The sequence below is a fragment of the Rhinolophus sinicus genome, chromosome 8 (assembly GCF_057876585.1).
Source record: "Rhinolophus sinicus isolate RSI-liver-muscle chromosome 8, RSI-T2T, whole genome shotgun sequence".
NCBI classification, from domain to species: domain Eukaryota; kingdom Metazoa; phylum Chordata; class Mammalia; order Chiroptera; family Rhinolophidae; genus Rhinolophus; species Rhinolophus sinicus.
Genome location: NC_142508.1, coordinates 58,725,787 through 58,739,049, shown reverse-complemented (window position 1 = coordinate 58,739,049; position 13,263 = coordinate 58,725,787). Strand labels below are relative to the sequence as shown.

At 38.4% G+C, this 13,263-nt stretch overlaps 1 pseudogene across 1 annotated transcript in view; it reads left to right on the top strand.

Annotated features, from left to right (window-relative positions):
* Nucleotides 1–12,475, top strand: part of LOC148757585 (nitric oxide synthase-interacting protein pseudogene) — a 39,453-nt pseudogene extending 26,978 nt beyond the window's left edge. Inside the window, exons 2-3 of the transcript XR_016022246.1 lie at nucleotides 7,515–8,274; nucleotides 11,047–12,475. The product of XR_016022246.1 is annotated as a nitric oxide synthase-interacting protein pseudogene (transcript). The remainder of the gene's footprint in view (nucleotides 1–7,514; nucleotides 8,275–11,046) is intronic.
* Nucleotides 12,476–13,263: the final 788 nt, after the last annotated feature.

The window sequence follows — 13,263 nt, the reverse complement described above, 5'->3', positions numbered from 1 at the left end:
TTAAGATTCTTCATTTGGTGAATCATTGCCATCATGTTTTCCTTTAATTCTTTCAACATGAATCTCTGAAATATTTATAAGCATTGATTTTAAGTCTTTGACTGCTAAATCCCATCCTCATAGAGTCAGTTTTTATTGCTTCCCTTCCACCCCCACCCTGTGTATGACTTATATATTTGTTTCTTTGTATGCTTCATATTTTTTATATTGAAAACTAAACATTTTAGATAATATATTGTAGAAATTGTGGATTCTTTTTGACATAATATGTGGTAGGAGCTGTGGGTTCCTTTTTAATTATTCCATAAATAATAATAGTGATTATTATTATTATTACTTACTTGTCTGGGGAAAAAAAGAAAAAAAAAAAAACCTGTCCCAATTAATTTGTTCTTTTATTCTTATTTTTTATTCTGGTTCCTTGGGGGTTGCCCTTATGTCTGTATAATTTAATGGTCAGGTAATAATTTGGGAGCAATTTGTGCTCAAGCATCTCAAGCCGATAATACTCCCCACCTCTACCAACCAATTTGTGTTTACACTGGGGAAAGCACTCAAAGTCACAGCTAATTCGCCAGTGTCTCTTGGTGTTCTCGCTTTACTGAACTCCCCCAGGCCTATACTGCACATGTAACTTCCTAGACAGCCAAAGATGTGTAGAGAGTTTACCTCAGCCATTTCATAGCTCTCTCATTTCCAGGGTCTCCCTTTGAGAGCATACACTTTAAACAAATACTATTCTATTGAGATATTCTGCTTTTTCAATCCAATATGTCCCATAAACATACATAAATTAGAAGCTGATAGTTCTTTATCCAATGAATGTATGGAGATTCTGTGTTTTGGTTGCAGGGTTGTATTAAGCGTTTGCTAGTGTGTCTGGAGAAGGGCCTTCAATTTCAGAATAAGCGTTAGAAGAACAAGTGAAGCACTTCTCAAATTTATCCTGAAGTCTTCATGGATGTAAGTTTATACGGTGCTTGTAGCATTAACTAGTGTTTTCAAAACACCTGCCCTCTATATCTTTATGCTTGGGTGATAAAAACATGCTGAAAGATAGAGGCAGACAAAAGCACAAACGCAGTGCTTAGAAAATTAAATTACAGGAAACCTCGATGTTTGTGAGGGTGCAACATGTACGTAAAGGTGAACCAAGAACTATTGATTTTTGTAAATATGGTATATACATGTTGTTTCACATTTTAAGTGAGGGATTGTATAGAGAAGCTAAAATTCTAAGTTTCTAAAGTTCACAAATTTAATAACTTCCCAATAATATACAAGTAAAGCAAACAAATCTTTTCTAAAAATTTAAATCGCCTCAAGATACTGAGAAAAATAAGCAGTCATTTTGTTTTGTTTTGTTTTGTTTTTACAGAACTTGAAGATATTTTGGTAAGTTTTTTTTTTTTTTTTTCTGTAGCATATAGTGTACCATAATGGCTGGGTGCGTATATTCATTAATTTAAAGTAGAAATACTAAAAGCCCTAGGAGACACAAGAATGCCTACTGTTAAGATTCTTTGCTTAAGACCCACATGTCACAGTAATTATCTGGTCCACCTATTTAAGGAAATAAAAATAATTTTCTTCGACTGCCCATAGAATAGAATCCCTGCCCAATGACACCTTTCCTTCAAGACAGGTATTAGCACTCCTGATTCTGGATTGGTTAGAATTACTCACTCCTAAGGTCTCCTGTACCTTTACAAACTGAAGAACTGCGTGGCAAAGCAGGCCCCTGTTCTCATAGCTCATTAAGCGCTTTCTCGGTGAGTACCCACTTACAGAATGGAGAGAAAGGAAGAGGGAAAACCCCAAAGAGAACAATTAATCAACTATTTTTTCACTCCCCTGCATTTTGTTCCTTCATTAGATTTTTCCCTCAGAACCAAAACCACAACCAAAATTAGCAAACCAATAAAAAACCTTCCTGCCATATGACTATCTCACTCTTTTCTCCCGTTTGGATGCAAATGAAAGGTCACCCTGTTCTTGGCTGGAGGCCTTCAAAAGCAGTACTTTGAATCGAGTTCTCAAGTCACCTATCTGCTCAAACCTTTTATTAGGAGAGGAAAATAAAAGGTGGTGTTTCTTCCAATAGTAACTACCCAATATCACACGAGTCTCCCAGGCCAGCCACCTAAACTCTTGAGTGGACATTCAAAGAGTTTTTTTCCTACACTGAGAGCTGTATCTTCTAATTGAAAACTGCAGGGATGCTCAAAGATGCTGCTCTCTGAAATGTCTGTGCTGCCTACATTGTCTTTTTATCAATCCCGAGGGTAGACGTTCTCACTAGGAGATGAGTTTCACTAACCGTCATTTCATGAACAGAAGATAAGAAGCCCAGAGCCAAGAAAATATGTAGACTACTTCACTGTAAAATTATCAGCTCAATCAATTTCTGGTTCTTCATTGAAGCCTAAGTTTCCCTTTGAACCCGGAGAAAACTAAGGCTTTCTCGTATCATTCCTTCAGGTGCAAAGGGAGAATGGGCCATCAGGTACAAGTACAAAGTTAAAAAAAAAAAATTAAAAAAACTTTAAAAGGGAAGAGGATTATGTGAGGGGAAAAAACCTAAAAGGCACATATAATAATCCTATAATAGTTGCCTAGAGCTATCTAAAAGTCTTGGTTTCTTTCCAGTAAAGGTTTGCTCAAAGGAATTGGATTCAGTCAGGCATAAATTGAAATCCTAGCTTAGTCAATTACCAGATGTATTTCATGGTTAATTTCTTTAACTTTTTTGCACTTCAATTTATACCTGTAAAAGAAGGACATGGGTAGAATCATTCCTTTTTGTTCACCCAGAACCTGGCATGAAATCTGAAAACATCTGTCCCTAATATTTTTGAAGAAAGAATGAGGAAAGGAGGAAGCAAGCACTCTGCTTCTGCTTAATAAACTCGGAAGTATGTTGGTATAGCTTCTTTAAGTCTCTTCCATTTCCAAGCACACAGATTTTCTGCAAATTCTGTGCAAAAGATCCTTAACTAAATCAAGTGGAGAGTGTTTGAACTGGAAGGACTGGAAAGGAACAAGATGATGAAATAGGCAGTCCTGGACCCTCCTTCCCCCACAGAGACCTGGATTCAACAGCACAACAACAAAATACCTGTGAGAAATCCAGAAACCAGTTAAAGGGCTCCTGTACCCCAGGTGAATGAGACGCCAACCACATCAAAATGCAGTAGGAAATGCATGACACTCTCCATTGCGGCTCCGTCAGGGCCCTTGTATGGGTAAATATATAGACAAATACAGAAGCCTGTGATATTGAAAAGTAGGTAAATAAATCCCTTTTAAATATGTATAGAATTTTTTCAGGTGTAAAAATTTTAAATCTGTGTTAATAGATATTCAATATAAAAAGAGCTAATATGTGTCAGTTACATAACACACAAAAATTAATTCAAAATATATGAAAGACCTAGATATAAGACCTAAAACTATTATACGTCTTAAAAAAAAATAAAGGAAACGCTCATGATGTTGGACTTGGTAATGATTTCTTGGATATGATACCAAAGCACAAGCAATAAAATAAAAAAAACAGACAAATGGGACTACACCAAATTTAAAAACTTCTTCACATCAAAAGAAACAAGGAACAGAGTGAAAAGGTAACCTATGAAATGGGAGAAAATAATTGTAAATCATGTATCTGAGAAGGGCTTAATATCCTAAATATATAAGAAACTCCTACAACTCAGCAAGAAATAAACTAATAACCCAATTAGAAAGTGGGCAAAGAACTTGAACCGATATTTCTCCAAAGAAGATATACAAACTACCAATAAACACATGAAAAGATACTCAGCATCACTAACAGTTAGGGAAACATAAATCAAAACCACAAAGAGCTATCACCTTCCATCCATCAGGAGTGCCAATATCAAAAGAACAGAGAATAAGTGTTGGTGAGGATGTGGCAAAGTTGGAACCCATGAGCACTGTTGATGGGAATGTAAAATGGTGCAGCTATTATGGAAAACAGTGTGGAAGTTCCTCAAATTAAAAGTAGAACTTCCATGTGATCCAGTAATTTCACTTCTGGGTATATACAACCAAATGAATTCAAAGCAGGATTTTGTTTGTTTGTTTGTTTGATCTAAAAGCAGGATCTTAAAGAGCTATTTGCACGTCCATGTTCATGACAGCTTTATTTACAATAGCCAAGAGGGGAAGCAACCCAACTGTCCATCAACAGCTGAATGGATAAAGAACAGGTGGCATATAATGAGGCAGAAAAGGAGTTAATAAAAGTGAGCTCGAAGGGGGACTGCCCAGGCCTGCATACCTTCCCCTGGGACAACCAGGCTCATCCCCCTAGAGATAAATTAAGCTGTCCGAACACCCTTAGAAAGAGAAGATAAGACCCTAAAGGGAGTGATCTAGTTTTAACACCTGCACAAACTGATAGAGCCTGTCCTTTGTTTGAATTCCAACCTCATTAAAATAAAATGGACATTATGGCTTGCCCCCTCCCCCACGGGTTTTGCTGTATGCATGCTGGGTAAGAACATGCTCAGAAAGAAACTAGTTATACAACCAACATATGTCAATCAAATGACCTCAGTTTATATGTCTATATGTAGTGTTTAAAGAATAGTTTCAGCGTTGCAAAATGAAAAAGTTCTAGAGATGTATTGTACAATAATGTGAATATACTTAACACCACTGAATGGTACACTTAAAAATGGTTAAGATGGTACATTCGATGTTATGTGTTTTTCACAATAAAAAAAAAATAGAAAAAGCCAGATTGGTTAAATTTTCATTTGAACTGGTTTGTTAGGTTGTTTTTCCTTGGGTAATATTTTTGGGAAACAAATTTTTTTAGTTCAATAGGAAAAATAAGTATTTAGATTCAATGTGCAGTTCCACAAAATGTGCCAATCCAATTAAGACTATTCCTAATGGGCCAATCTGACTTGGGTGGCAGATAGTTGGTCTATTTTAAGCCAGCCTGTGGCTATTCTGTGGGTTCATTCTGCACTTCAAGCACTCTGGGGCTACAAACACTACTGATCACAGCCCTGATTTCCTAAAAATGTCAGGGACATTTTGTACTTTTTCTCTGAGGTGTTAAATATCAGGCCTGCCATTAACCAGATTGTGATAACAGACACAATAAAGCCAACTGCAAAGTTAACATTAAAGACTATTTCTCCAAAGGTCATCCTGCAGCTGGAGAACAGCATAATGACCCTCTTCTTTGAGGGCTACTGATTCCTAAAAAGATGTCCCCAGCCCAGCTTTGCAACTTCCACCTCTCCAAGATAGCAAACAATTCAAAGATAATTCCTGCTGACTCTAACCCCTCCTAAGAGTCATTTAACACAAACCGAAGCCTCATTATAAAAACAACAACAACAACAATCCCTCACTGCTCCTTCTTACTAAGAGACACTTCATAGTTCACCCAGCATGCCCTCCCTCACTGCAGTAAGTCAATAAACCTGCTTTGTTAAACAAAAGGTTTGCCCCGGGTGGTTTTTAGCTATTGGAATTTTTTAGCTCCCTTGCAGGAAAAGAATGTTTCCAACAAATCCCAAACTAGCAGGCTGAGGAAGAAGGGCGTGCTCTTCCCCCACAGTGAGGCTAAACCTGAGACTTGTAAAGAGTTATTCCCATCTCCTGGCCTGCCTCCCCATCAACCAGCCTGCCCAAATCAGCAGAACGGCTGGAAGCTGGGGAAGATGCTCTCTCTCTGTGCTAGACTCAGCAAGTTTCTTTCTCGAACCCAAACCAGTATTTTCCAACCTTTCCCTGAAAACAGTTACGTGTCCTTGAGATCCTTTCAATCAAATACCTCCTTCTTAAAGTTTAGCATTTGACACTCATCCTCCATCTCAGGGCAAGACAGATTTAATCATTCAAGGCCTTGCTGAAATGTTATCTCTTCAGAGATACCTTCTTTGATCACTTTAAACTAAGTAGCTTCTTCATGGACAATCTCTAACCCAGCATCTGACTTTCTTTTTTCTTCTTAGCACTTATCACATAAGGAACACTGAGCATTTTATATATTTAGTTCACTACTTTATCAAATTCTCTTCTTAATTTTCATAGTTTATAGTTTCATGGGGTTTTTAACTTAATAATCATGTCATCAACATGCCTCTTTTCTACAACATTTATTGTAAATATGTCATTTCTTGTTCATGTTGCATTAGCTGTTGATCCAAAGAAAGATCAAAATAGAGTAATGACAGACTCTGATTTCAAGATTTTTTTTTTTTGGGGGGGGAGCAGGGTTTCAAATATTGTTATAAAATAAAAACATTTTATTTCTGTAAGGAACTTTAGTGGTTATAAAAACAGTTTCTCTTTATCTTGCAGAATAAAACTGAGGGCTGAAGTGTGGAGGCAATTTGAAAATGCCCTGTTTTACTGGTGACTAAATGCCAGGTGATGCTTGATTAGAAGAGGGATAAGGGCGAGAGCATATTTTAAGTTCTATACAAGTTTAGCATTTTGCTTTCTTGAATTAATGAATATTTTTTAAAATGAAAAATATATAATGTATACAGAGTTTAAACAAGTATAAACTGAAAAACCGTGAATAGTCCACTCACCTTAATAAATGGGCAGTACTAGCAAAACTCTCACTGTGACACTCTTTAATCACCTCCTTCTTTTATATTATATTGTGGAAGGGGCAAGGAACTATTTTGAAATTTCCCTTAATCATTCCTCTGTTTTTATTTGTAGTTTTACGACGTATGTGTTTCTGAATTTACACGAATGGTTTCATACTGTACTGCATGCATTAACAACTTGTTTTTTCATTGTTTTTGAGAGTCTTCATTTTCATGTTAATTCGTACTGCTACGTTAATTTTCAGGCCTGTACAATAGTCAAGTGTGTAACAATGCCATAATTGATCCATCCTCCTACCGTGTGGATAAGTTAAAGTTAGCTCCTTGGGCTGACAGCTGAGGTGACTTGAGACAACATAACTTAACTATTTGCTCTACGAGAGCCTCCTGCAAAACGATAAGACTGCAAACCTGATAATTACCTTCACTACTATCTGCAGGAAATTCTTGCAGTTCACTTTATCCAGGCAAATAGTTTGCACATTTGGAGAAACAAATCTTTTGTAAGGACTAGAGTGTGTTGATCTGGATATACGGTGAGCTTATCAGAAAAATGACATTAAGAAAATCTCTATTAACCCAAAAGGAGGCAGGAAAAGTGGGGAAAGGATGGAAGAATAGATGGGACAAATTGAAAACAACTACCGTAGCAAGATGGCAGATTTAAATCTCACCATATCAATAACATCAAATGTAAATTCTCTAAACACCACAAGTAAAAGACTGTCAAACAAGATACAAAGCAAGAACTATCTGTCATCCACAAAACAGCAACTTTCAATATTAATAATAGGCAGGTTAAGAGTAAAAGGATGCAAAAAGATATATTAATAGCATGAAAACAACGATCAAAACAGAGCTGGGTAATTTAATATGACAAAATTCTCTGGTTACTTTCTGGTGTAGGGGCAAGGTTGAAAAAGCCACACAGGAATGAGGAGTCGTTTGTGAGGCTGGTGGGGAGGGAAAGAACTGCCATACACACTTACCGTGACAAGGAGGTCACGAAGGTCTCAGGTTGCAGGATCCAGAACATGCAGCTGAGCTGGGTCGCTGTCAAGGCTTTGGACTGCTATGCCTCTCTCTGTAGTCCTGCCACAACCCCATCATCACACCAGATGGCTTCTGTATGAGCGTGAGGCCATCCTGGAGTATATTTTGCACCAGAAGAAGGAGACAGCCCGGCAGATGAAATCCCACAAGCAGAAGCGGGGCGCAGGGCATGAGGAGCAGAAACTGCTGCAGAGACCTTGGCGCAGGAACAGGTGCAGGGCTTCCAGGAGAAAAAGGCATGCATCGCGAACCACGCCCTCAACCCCTCACACCCAAGGCTGCCTCAGGGCATGGCCCAAATGACGCCCAACTTGCAAGCAGGGACCAGGACAAAGCGCCGTCTAACCTCTGGATACTGTCACTGACCCCCGAGGCCAAGGCCATCACGCTGGAGAAGCCCTCCTGCATCGTCAATAGTCCCATGTTGGGGAAGCAGTAACGCAGGTCGGACCTGACGCATGTGCGCTTCACACCGCTCACAGGCTGCGTGGAGAAGCTAATTCAGAAGGACGAGGTAGGCCCGGTCAACAGAGGCAAGCTTATCTTCGACCTCGCATCATTATGCTGCACGGCCTGAGTGCGCGGAAGACCAAATAAAAGGGATTGGATGCAGGTAAGAAACAATTCTGGAACCAGATTGCCTGAATGCAAATCCTGGCTCACTGCTAACTAGCTTGCCTAAGTTATCTTAAACAATTTCTGCCTCATTTTTTCCATCTTTAAAATGGGGATGTTAATAGATTCTTCCTCCAAGGGCTGATGTGAAGATTAAATGCATAAATATGTGAAGTGATTAGTACTGATTCCAGTTTTTAATGGCAACTGGCCTTAATATTTACCCTTTAAAATAGTGTTTGCTATCTTTAGTAAATAGCATTTGCTTAAATAGCTTCTTTCTAATCCTGCTCTCATTGTAGTTATTCATAATAGCTCTACATTTTATTGAATAGTTTTTCAACATCTATTGATATCCATTAGTTTGTTGTTATAATGGAATAAGTTGATAAAGTTCCTATTTCTGAAGTCCTTGCTTTACTGAAATTAATCCCATTTATTTATATTATAATTTTATAAATGGATAGCTGTAGTCAGACTTATAATAGTTTATTTGAAATATTTGCTTCTATATTTGTAATTGGAATTCATCTTTTTTTTTTCTCGTATACTATTTTTCCAATACTTTATACATTGAATTAAGGGTCTTTCATCTTTTCCTGTGGGCTGGAATTATTTAAAGCAGGAATTATTTAACATAGGAATTGCATGATGTATGAATTCAGTTGAAACTCAGCAGTAAAACCATCCAAGCCTGCCACCAAATTTGGTTCTGGTTATTGGTCTGTTCAAATTTTCTATATCATTTTGGGTCAAATGGGATATTTTATGTTTTGATAACAAGTTATCCATTTCTCACAGAGTTTCCAAATTTATCGTCATGAGTTTGTACAAGATGCTTTAATATAAACCCTTAAACTTTTCTGTGGTTGAAGATTATATCTGATAAACATTATGCATTCTCTCTCTCTCTCTCTCTCTCTCTCTCTCTCTCTCTCTCTCTCTCTGACAGATTTGCCAGGGATTTCCTTTTTTATTCTTTTCACAGAGTAAAATGTATATTTTGTGTCAGAGAACATGTAATCTATTACAAAAATTTAAGAAACAGTGTCTTAAACAAGCCAAAAACTTCATTTCTGTCTCATGTAAAAGAGGCCCAGAGGTGTACAGACCGGGACTGGATGTCAGCACCCTGCCATCAGCAGGGACCCAAAGTTAGTCTTCATGCTCTGGTTCCCAAGGCCTGGCTTCCATCTTTGTGATCTTTAAAATTCAGAATAACTGTTAGAGAGCTAATGATGAGAGTGGTGTTTCTGTCCAGCAACAGGTAGGAGGGAAAGATAAAAGGATCACTTCACCAATAATTTAACCCCCCTTAGTAGCCTGCCCAGAAGTTCCTGACCATACTTTTCTTTGCATACCATCTACCAGAAGGTAGTCATAGAGCCACAGCATGAGGCAAGGGAGTGCTAGGAGCACCTGGAGTAAATGTCCATCTGAAAAACAGTTAAAAAAATCTAAGTTCTATTAGTAAATGAGAAGACAGGAATGGATATTGGAAGTATCTGTTATAATTCCATGTATCCTTTCAAACGTTTCTGCTTTTACTTCTACTTTAAATTTTAATAGCTTTCTTCTGATTTAATTTTTCTTCCTAATTTCTATTGGTTTCTTTTGATACTCATCTTTTAAATCTGAGGTCCAAAGTTTTTGTGTATTTTTTGTCTTTTTAAAAAAATTACAGTAAAACACTTTAGAATAGACGTTTAAAATCCTATATTCCATTGCCTCATTTGCTAGAGCTTAACAACCCTTACCCGTGGGGTAACTGTTTATGGAGCTGTCCAAAGACAGCTGGAACTAAGAACATTAGATTTTAGGGTTTATGATCTTTGAACATATATTCCCTGAGCTGGGTGGTTATTTGACATATTAAATGTCTCTTCTTGAGCATATAGTCCCTCATATCATAATTCATTTAGCAAATTGCCTTTTGCCAGACATTTAGTGGTCTCCAATTCTTCAAGATTATAACTATTGCTGCATCTGCCATCCTTAAGATATATCTTCATCCACCTGTGTAATTATTTCTGTAGGATTAAGTTTTAGAGGTGGAATTGCTGTGTCAAAGGGTATAAAAATGTAAAATCTGATACCCATCACAAAACAAGTTATTAGTTTGGTTGTTTTTTGCCCTCCAAAAAGTTCTCCAGAAAGTATAAAATTGCTTTCTCATACATTTTTGGTGAGAGCATAACTTGCTAAAGCTGATAGCAATCTGGTAATATCAGCCAAAATTTAAACAGGTATAGCCACTAATGCAGCAAGTTCTCTTTTACGAGTTTTTCTGACTTGCTTTTGTATGTACGTAAATATACATTGTATGTGGTAACTTGGAAATATAACCCAAAGACATTAAAATTAAGGGGAAAAATCACTTTGAAGACACATATATATTATGATTTCATTTGTAAAATAAAATTCTCTGTGCATGTATAAACGTATATAGGTACTTAAATGCAATGTAAAGGCATGAAAATACGTATCCAATAATGGTTAGTAGTTACCTCTGAGGAAGGAAAGATACTGGATCCAGCACAAGGAGATTGTAATAAAGAGCAAGGTCCATGTTTAAGTAAATATACTTTTGAATTAAATGTATCTTTTCCACTGAGAATATATTTTCATTTTACTATAAAGAGGAAATGGGGTATTTATTAATTAAAATTCAATTAGAATGTTGGTACATACTTTTATCTGTACTATCATTTAAGTATTTAGCAACTTATATTGCTTAGTTATTTATATGACTGCTTTATTTGTGTTTCAGTTCTTCAAAAACATCATCAAGGGGCCGGCCCGATGGCTCAGGCGGTTAGAGCTCCATGCTCCTAACTCCAAAGGCTGCCGGTTCGATTCCCACATGGGTCAGTGGGCTCTCAGCCACAAGGTTGCCAGTTCAACTCCTCGAGTCCCTCAAGGGATGGTAGGCTCCGCCCTCTGCAACTAAGATTGAACACAGCACCTTGAGCTGAGCTGCCTCCAGGATGGCTCAGTTGTTGGTTGGAGCCCGGGCTCTCAACCACAAGATTACCAGTTCAATTCCTCGAGTCCCACAAAGGATGGTGGGCAGCGCCCCCTGCAACTAAGATTGAACATGGCACCTTGAGCTGAGCTGCCACTGAGCTCCCGAATGGCTCAGTTGGTTGGAGCGCATCCTGTCAACCACAAGGTTGGCGGTTCGACTCCCGTAAGGGATGGTGGGCTGTGCCCCTGCAACTAGAAAATGGTAACTGGACCTGGAGCTGAGCTGCGCCCTCCACAACTAAGACTGAAAGGACAACAACTTGAAGCTGAATGGCACCCTCCACAACTAAGATTGAAAGGACAACAACTTGACTTGAAAAAAAGGCCTGGAAGTACACACTGTTCCCCAATACAGTCCTGTGCCCCTTCCCCAATAAAATCTTTAGGGAAAAAAAATCATCAAGGAGCTAGGCACTTTCTCTCTTGCTACTCTGCTAGAACATAGATTGGTTGTCACTGTCCTAGTGTCACATAGAGACCCAACAAAATCCAGTGAAAAAAGGACTACTTTCACAGTGCTCCTCAAAAAAAAAATCAAAGACATCTTAGCTAGCAAACCACCAGTAGTCCTCTTCTACACACACACACACACACACACACACACACACACACACACTCCCTCCCTCCCTCCCACCTTCCCTTCCCCCCATGGTCATAATTTTTCCCATTTCTGTACCTACTCAGTCCCTGGCAAGGAGAATTAATACCATGATAGGCTTAAATGAAGAACCTCACCATCACAAGGAAGGTGGGTTCCTGAGAAAAACCTGGAATCTTTATAAAAGCAAAACTGGGGTAAGACTATTGCATTACCAACAAGTTGTGGTGATGTGGTGAAACAGATCCCTCCTCCCCCATGATAACTACTTTCCCCCTTTTGATTATTTTAAAATTAATTATTCTGAAGTTTGGACCTCGAAGTAAGTCTTACAAGTGCACTTCCCTCAGGAGGATCAGTTGTCATGCTTCAGCCCGTGTGAATTGTGATTGGGGCTATTTATATGGAAAGCACATGTACCTGTTTGGGGTCTAGGATGGTTCCTGTTCTGCTTGCATCCACAGATTTGAAAGTTCCATAGGGAACTTAATGGATTACCACAGTTAAAGAGTATAAGAGTTGATAAATCATAAAACAAATACCTAGTTTTAGGAATTTATCTACGGCTGAGAGCCACAGCCCTTCCCCCCCCCCCCCCCCCCCCCCCCGCCGAAAAAGAATCATCCACATATAGTAGTTGCCTAGCATTGGGGCTGGGTGCAGAGAGTGAGTTTAGACCAAGAGAACAAAACCCATAGCCAAGGTTGGACAAATATTCCTTCCCCTATCATAGGATGGGCTTCCCAGAATCAGAGAGTGTCTTGCTACAAATAGAACTTTGCCCTGAATTAGGAGATCATTCTATTTATTTTTCACCAAACCAAGCCATATAAGCCAAACAAGTGGGTAATATTTCATCTAAAATTTTTAACAACTTGCTAAAGATCAGGTGTAGGGTAGAGTAAGACTATAGAACCCCTGAGAGATTCAGACACAAAGGGAGCTTGTACCGACTCACAGATGATTCTTCATGGCCATCACTGGGTACTTAAAGAAAGATGGAGGACAGGGTGGTACTGGAGGCATAAATCCCCACCCAGATCCTCCTCCCCCATGGGACAGAAAGTAACCACAGCAACAACAAACTGCACACCTAGCTCAACTGCTGTTAAGATTTTCTGTTTATCTTTTGTGTTTGGCAGTTTAAATATAATGTAGCTGGCTCTGTAATTATTTGGCTTGGTGTTAATTAAGGTTCTTGATTAATGAAGTAATGTCTGTCACCAGATTTGGAAAAGTCTCGGCTTTTATTTCTTCAAATATAATTTCTGTACATCTTTTCTCCTTTCTTTCTGGTTTTCCAATGACACATATATTAGACTTGTTGACAATGTCCCACTTCTCCTTTTTGCTCATTTCTGG